This window comes from Carassius gibelio, chromosome A11 (genome assembly GCF_023724105.1).
Source record: "Carassius gibelio isolate Cgi1373 ecotype wild population from Czech Republic chromosome A11, carGib1.2-hapl.c, whole genome shotgun sequence".
NCBI classification, from domain to species: Eukaryota; Metazoa; Chordata; class Actinopteri; order Cypriniformes; family Cyprinidae; genus Carassius; species Carassius gibelio.
Genome location: NC_068381.1, coordinates 21,559,437 through 21,566,063, shown reverse-complemented (window position 1 = coordinate 21,566,063; position 6,627 = coordinate 21,559,437).

Genomic DNA, 6,627 nt, shown 5'->3' with positions numbered 1-6,627 from the left:
CGAGATTTGAGCAGCACGTCTTCTTTAACACAGTTACATCTGTACACCACCGTTCATTGATGTAAAAGCATGTCCCGCCGCCGCGCGATTTCCCAGTGGATTCTGATTCACGATCCGCTCTGAACAGCTGAAAGCCCGGCAGATGGAGCGCGCTGTCCGGTATGGTGTCATTCAGCCAGGTTTCCGTGAAACACAGAGCAGCAGAGTGTGTGAAATCCTTATTTGTCCGAGAGAGCAGAAGGAGTTCGTCCGTTTTGTTTGGTAGAGAGCGGAGATTTGCCAGATGGATGCTAGGCAACGGCGTTCGAAATCCGCGCTTCCTGAGTCTGACGAGCGCTCCCGCTCGCTTCCCTCGTCTGCGCGTCCTGAAGCGCTTGATCAGCGCCGCCGCTCCTCCGATAACAACGTTCACTAAAACATCTGAATAATTGAAATCCGGTAAAACATCTTGTGGTGCGTTCTGCCGAATGTTCAGCAGTTCTTCCCTGGTGAAACTGATGGCAGGAATATAACTAAAGACAGGACAAACTAACAAAAACACAAAAACATATGCGGAGCTCGTCACGGAGGCAGCCATCCTGTATCGGCGCCAGCGAAATAAATCGCTCGGGACGCATGTCACAATACACACAGTAATGAACACACACACACACACACACACACACACACACAATGAACACACACATGGAGCAGTGGGCAGCCATATTGCTGTGGATGAGTTGGGGGTTTGGACGAGAGCACTGGTCATTTACTCCCTCCACCAACAATCCATGCTGGAGCTGAGACTCAAACCTGAAACCTTTTTGTTACAAGTCTGACTCTCTAACCATTAGGCCACAATAAAAAGAAATACCTCCATAAGAAGAAGTTATGCCCTCAGATGGTGCGTTTTTCAAAGTTCACTACCAAGTTGTTTCTATACTGGAGTTCCTGCAAAAAAAAAAAGAGTCATTTGTGTAGCTATGCGGTTGAGGTTGCCCACCAGACACAGAGCAAGAAAGACTTCACTTACTGTGTCCAGTGCATGCTTTTCAGATTTACGTCCACTGCATTAGCCAGTGGTGTAAGTGGGAGCAGCTTTTTATACGCTAGAAGTCTGCAACCGGGGGACAGCTGCCATTAGACAAACAATGTCACATTGGATGAGGGATGCTATTGCTCTAGCAAATGAGGCATACTGTCAAGTTTTCGCCCATAGGAGTTAGGGCCCATTCAACCAGGGGGTTGCATCCTCTATGGCTTTAGCAAGAGGAGTCCCCTTGCAGCAAGTGTGTGGTGCAGCTGGCTGGTCCACCCGCATTCAATTTACCAGATTCCACCAGATACACTCCAGAGTTTGGAAGTCCATGCTATTCCAGGCAAACATGTCCTTGAGTTAACATCCCAAAATTATGTCTGAGACCTCTTCATGTTTGTGCGCATACACTACACAACCTTGTGGGGTCCACACACTTCCAGTGTGGTGGGGTTGGTATATTTTTGTTCTCATATGCGTTATTGAAAAGCAGCATCAAGAGTAGCTCTTGATTGGGAACATCTGTGGTTACTTGACTGTAACCCTGTTCTCTCAAAAAGCTGGAATGAGATGCTGTGCCTCAGAGCAGCACTGTAAGCATGCCTGGATGTCTCTTCAGGCAAAGGCATAACCTGAAGGTGTGTCTATTTATAACCTATTTATAAACCCTTAAGTGCACAAAATCCACAGAGGATATTTAAGCCAATTCTTGCCTTCTTTGACACACATGCTTCACAACCGGTCGAACAAAGAATATTCTCATATGCGTTATTGAAAGGCAGCATCTTGTTCACGTTTTTCAGGGAACAGGGTTACAGTCAGGTAACCAAAGTTCCCCAGTTACCACTGTAAACAGCGTTGCACTTATAAACACTGTTTTAAAAGGCAGTATACTGAGGTAAGATAAAAAGAAAATTGCATACATTTTTTTCTCAAGACAAGCTGTTTCCTTCAGAGTTCATGTATATATTTTATCCATATTTTAATTCATATAATTTCCATCTGTAAAACCTTTCACCTTCTTCCGGCATTTTCAACACTCACACAGCAGTTAACTAGTTTTCTGCAAAATAATAATAAAATAAAATAAAGCTTTTTACAAAATATTTGTGATGTTAATAACAGTGGAAGTCCTTCATCACAGTCTGTGATAACTACAGATGCTGCTGAGCAAAAAAATAAATAAAATGAAACAAAATAAAAATATGAATAAAATACAAATAAAATAAATATATAAATATAAAAAAAAAATCCCCACTCAAAATACTCTGTGCCTAGATGTGTATTAAATTCTTTCATTCATCTACCAGGAGAAAAATCGCCTTTGATATCACTATCACAGAGTTTTTATGTAATTTTTGTCTGTGAAAGTATGTGTGGGCTAAGACTTCATTTCATGCATATATTTACTCACACTGTGTGTGTGTGCACATGTATGGAAGCAGATTAGTCTCAAATATAATTCACGCAAAAAACAAGATTCACACATGCGTAGACAATTTCACATGCATGAAACCTAATTCACGTACACACAAAAAAAATATTCACAAAAAGCAATTCACAAGCGCAAAATAAAATTATATATTTATAAAATACATTTCACAAATGCAAAAAACAATTTGTAGATATACAACTGTGCACAAAAACCTTTGAATGTTTAAAATGTATGAGTGTCTGAATGTACAAATCGTCATTTACTGCGAATCCACTCGGATTTGTGTGTGTGTGTTTTGAGACTTTCCTGGCAGAGCTCTCTTCCCACGTGGGTCTGTCGTACTCTTTAGCCAGTCAGATGCGAGCTTACCGTTCAACCAATCATATCATAATCCACTGAGAGTGCATTCAAGGAGCACGATTCTGCGCACCTTTTGCGCAATATGGATTAATTAGAACGGAAATTAAGCCTTTACATCAGTAATCCAGCATGGCAAATGAAGAACTGGAAGCACGGGTAAGAGTTTAGTTTATTTCATAAGTTTACACATTTTATCATTTACACATTCAATCAAGACAGTTTTTCTAGTTAGAAAACTAGTTAGAAAAAAATACAGTTGTAACAGGACAGTTACAGTAATTATAAATTAAACTGCAATCAGGATGGTAAAAAGAAAGACCTGTAAAGACAAAAGTAACATTTTGAGAGTTGTGAAATTATAATTCTAAATAATCTTGTTTTATAAATTGATGTCTGTTAGGTCAGTGTGTACTTTCTTACAGTAATACATTTTAAAACACGTAGCCTAGTCATTGTTAACCACTACGTTGAAGCAATGTAGTTCGATCAAGATAAGCAACATCAGATATTTAGAAACGTTGTTTAATTTGTAAATATATTGTCTGTACATTGAAATGCATTTTTCTCTTCTTATAATTTAGGAATATCTAAAGCAGTATATTCTTCAGCGACTTCATAATCGTTTAGTTCAGGGATTCCCAAAGTGTGGTGCGCGAGAGGAAAAATGTAATGCCGGTCTGTTTTTTTTTTTTCAATGGGATTTTTCCATACAATAAAAAAACATGAACAGTAAACATTTCCTTTGTAATCGCTTTTATTTTAAATAAAAAAAACTATAATTTATTAGTTTTCGATGGAAACGAAGAAGACAGATGCTGTCTTCAACGCACTGTTCTTCTTTTATGTACTGCAGGCTAATATGCGTGCCAACTCGTTTCATTCATTCCATAATATATATTATAAATATGCTTAACTGGCTGAAATCAGAGAAACTGTCAAGTCGGACATTTTATGATAAAGTTGTTAGTCCGGAGGAGAGGGGCCAAGAGAGAGTGAGGATTTGGAGGCAACAGAGACGAAGAGAATAGAGAAAGAAAATGAGCAAATAAAAAATCTTGAGGAAATCTCTATCTCGCTGCAGGCTGAGTGACTTTTGCGCTACACTCGAAAAGTTCCAGATGCATCCTCTTTCATTTAATTTTATGTTTGAGCTTATGCTCTTTGCAACTTAATTATGTTGTGGATCATGTGTAGGCTAATTTTATTGTCGCACTTTAAATGTTTCAGATTGATTCTCATTTTTATTTATTTCATATATTTCGGAGCTTATTCTCTGTAATTATGTGGATCGTTTGTAACTTCATTGCAATTTAATTAAATGTACTGTCGTTCTAATTTCCATAACCGTTATGTTATTGTCACAGTGTCTGGGTTGTGTTCCCTGGGTTTCCACTAGGTGTCCTCCTTTCCCACGGTGTCTGTCACCTTATCACTTCCTGTTCCCTTATTTGGTCACCTTCCTCCTTGTTTGAGGTAATTGATTGTTCCCCACCTGTCTCCTGTTCCCTCCTTCTGTGTATTTATACCCGGTCTGTCTGAGTCTGTGTTATGGAGTTCTTGTTGAATGTTTATTCATCTCCGTCAGTTCTTGCCTTGCCCTGTGTTCGTGTCTTGTTTATGTTGTTTGGATATTCTGGTTTTGACCCTGCCTGGACTGTTTACCCGTTTGGATTACCCTTTAATAAAATCTCATACCTGCATTTGGATCTTTTTTAACGATTGCCTGGATGACCCTTTGCCTCAATGGGAGATGAAGGGGTTGGAGATCCTGGACTTTTGGGGGTTTACCCATTACCTGCGCCATTGTGCTCAGTGGGACGCAGCAACCACACCTGAGTCTCCAGACAAGACTGCCGCCAGCCCAGCACCACAGCACCAGATGGCCGCCAGCCCAGCGCCACAGCACCAGATGGCCGCCAGCCCAGCGCCACAGCACAAGATGGCCACCAGCCCAGAGCCACAGCACAAGATGGCCACCAGCCCAGCGCCACAGCACAAGATGGCCACCAGCTTAGAGCCACAGCACAAGATGGCCGCCCGAGGCGGTGCCCGAGCAGGCCGCTGCCGTCCCCGAGGCGGTGCCCGATGCTGTTCCGGAGGCCGAGGTGATGCCCGATGCTGTTCCGGAGGCCTAGGCGGTGCCCGATGCCAAGGCGTTGTTCGATGCTGTTCCGGAGGCCGAGGTGGTGCCCGATGCTCTTCCGGAGGCCGAGGCGGTGCCCGATGCTGTTCCGGAGGCCTAGGCGGTGCCCGATGCCAAGGCGTTGTTCGATGCTGTTCCTGAGGCCGAGGCGGTGCCCAATGCTGTTCCGGAGGCCGAGGCGGTGCCCGATGCTGTTTTCCGGAAGCTGAGGCGGTGCCCGATGCCGCTCCCGATGCTGTAACCGAGGCGGTGCCCAATGCCGTGACCGAGGCGGTGCCCGAGGTCGCTCCCGATGCCGTGACCGAAGTGGTGCCCGAGGCCATTCCAGAGGCGGTGCCCGAAGCCGAGGTGCCTCGCGTCTCCACAGGCAGTCCAGAGTCGAGTCAGGTTCCAGTTGACCCTCCAGAGTCGAGTCGGGTTCCAGTTGACCCTCCAGAGTCGAGTCAGGTTGCAGTTGACCCTCCAGAGTCGAGTCAGGTTCCAGTTGACCCTCCAGAGTCAAGTCAAGAAGACCACCCTGTCGGTGTGGTCAGAGCGGAAGCCCCCCAGGGCGGAGCAGAAGACCACCACGTCCTCGTGGTCGACTCGACTCTGGAGAGTTCACTGGAACCTGACTCTCCAGAGTCGAGTCAGGTTCCAGTGAACTCACCAGAGTCTAGTCAGGTTCCAGTGAACTCTCCAGAGTCTAGTCAGGTTCCAGTGAACTCTCCAGAGTTGAGTCAGGTTACAGTGAACTCTCCAGAGTCAAGTCAGGTGTTCGTGGACCCTTCAGAGTCAGAGCTAGTCACCGATAATCTTTCAGAGTCAGGACTAGTCACCAATGACCTTCCAGAGTCAGGGCTAGTCAACGCTGACCTTCCAGAGTCAGGGCTAGTCACCGATGACCTTCCAAAGTCAGGGATAGTCACCGCTGACCTTCCAGAGTCAGGGCTAGGTACCATGGACTTTCCAGAGACAAGGCTGGTCACCGTTGACCTTTTAGAGTCAAGTCAAGTCACCGGTGATGGTCAAGGACTGAGTCAAGTCACCGGTAATCTTCATGAACAAGTGCCAGTCACCAATGATCTTCCCGAAAGGAGTCAGGCCAGCACCGATCTTCTGGAGTCCAGTAAGAACACCAGAGGATTACCAGAGCTTCATCGTTCCGCTGGTCCAGCTGAACGGAGGTCTGATCCGCCCAGGAGGGCTTCCGCCTTGACCACACGACAGTGGTGGTCTTCTGCTCCGCCCTGGGGGACTCCGACGTCGACATCAAGGATGTGGTGGTCTTCTGCTCCACCCTGGGGGACTCTGGCATCGACCACGAAGACGTGGTGGTCTTCTGCTCCGCCCTGGGGGGCTTCCGCTCTGACCACACGGACAGGGTGGTCTTCTGCTCCGCCCTGGGGGGGCTTCATGTTATTGTTTGTTTTTTGTTTTGTGTGTTCACTCCTGTCCCTGTTCCCCTCTGTTAGTCTGGCCCTCCATCCCTCCCCATGAACCTCCTCCCTCCTGGTCTCCCTGTGTTGTGTTTTCATTCTGGTACCTGTTCCCCATGTTTTTCTTTTCTGGCCCTCTGTCCCTCCCCCTAAGCCTCCAACTGTCCACCTCCCTCCTGGTCTCTATTTTGTGTTTATCGTGGAGCGTCTGGGAGCCGCTCCGTAGAGGGGGGTTACTGTCACAGTGTCTGGGTTG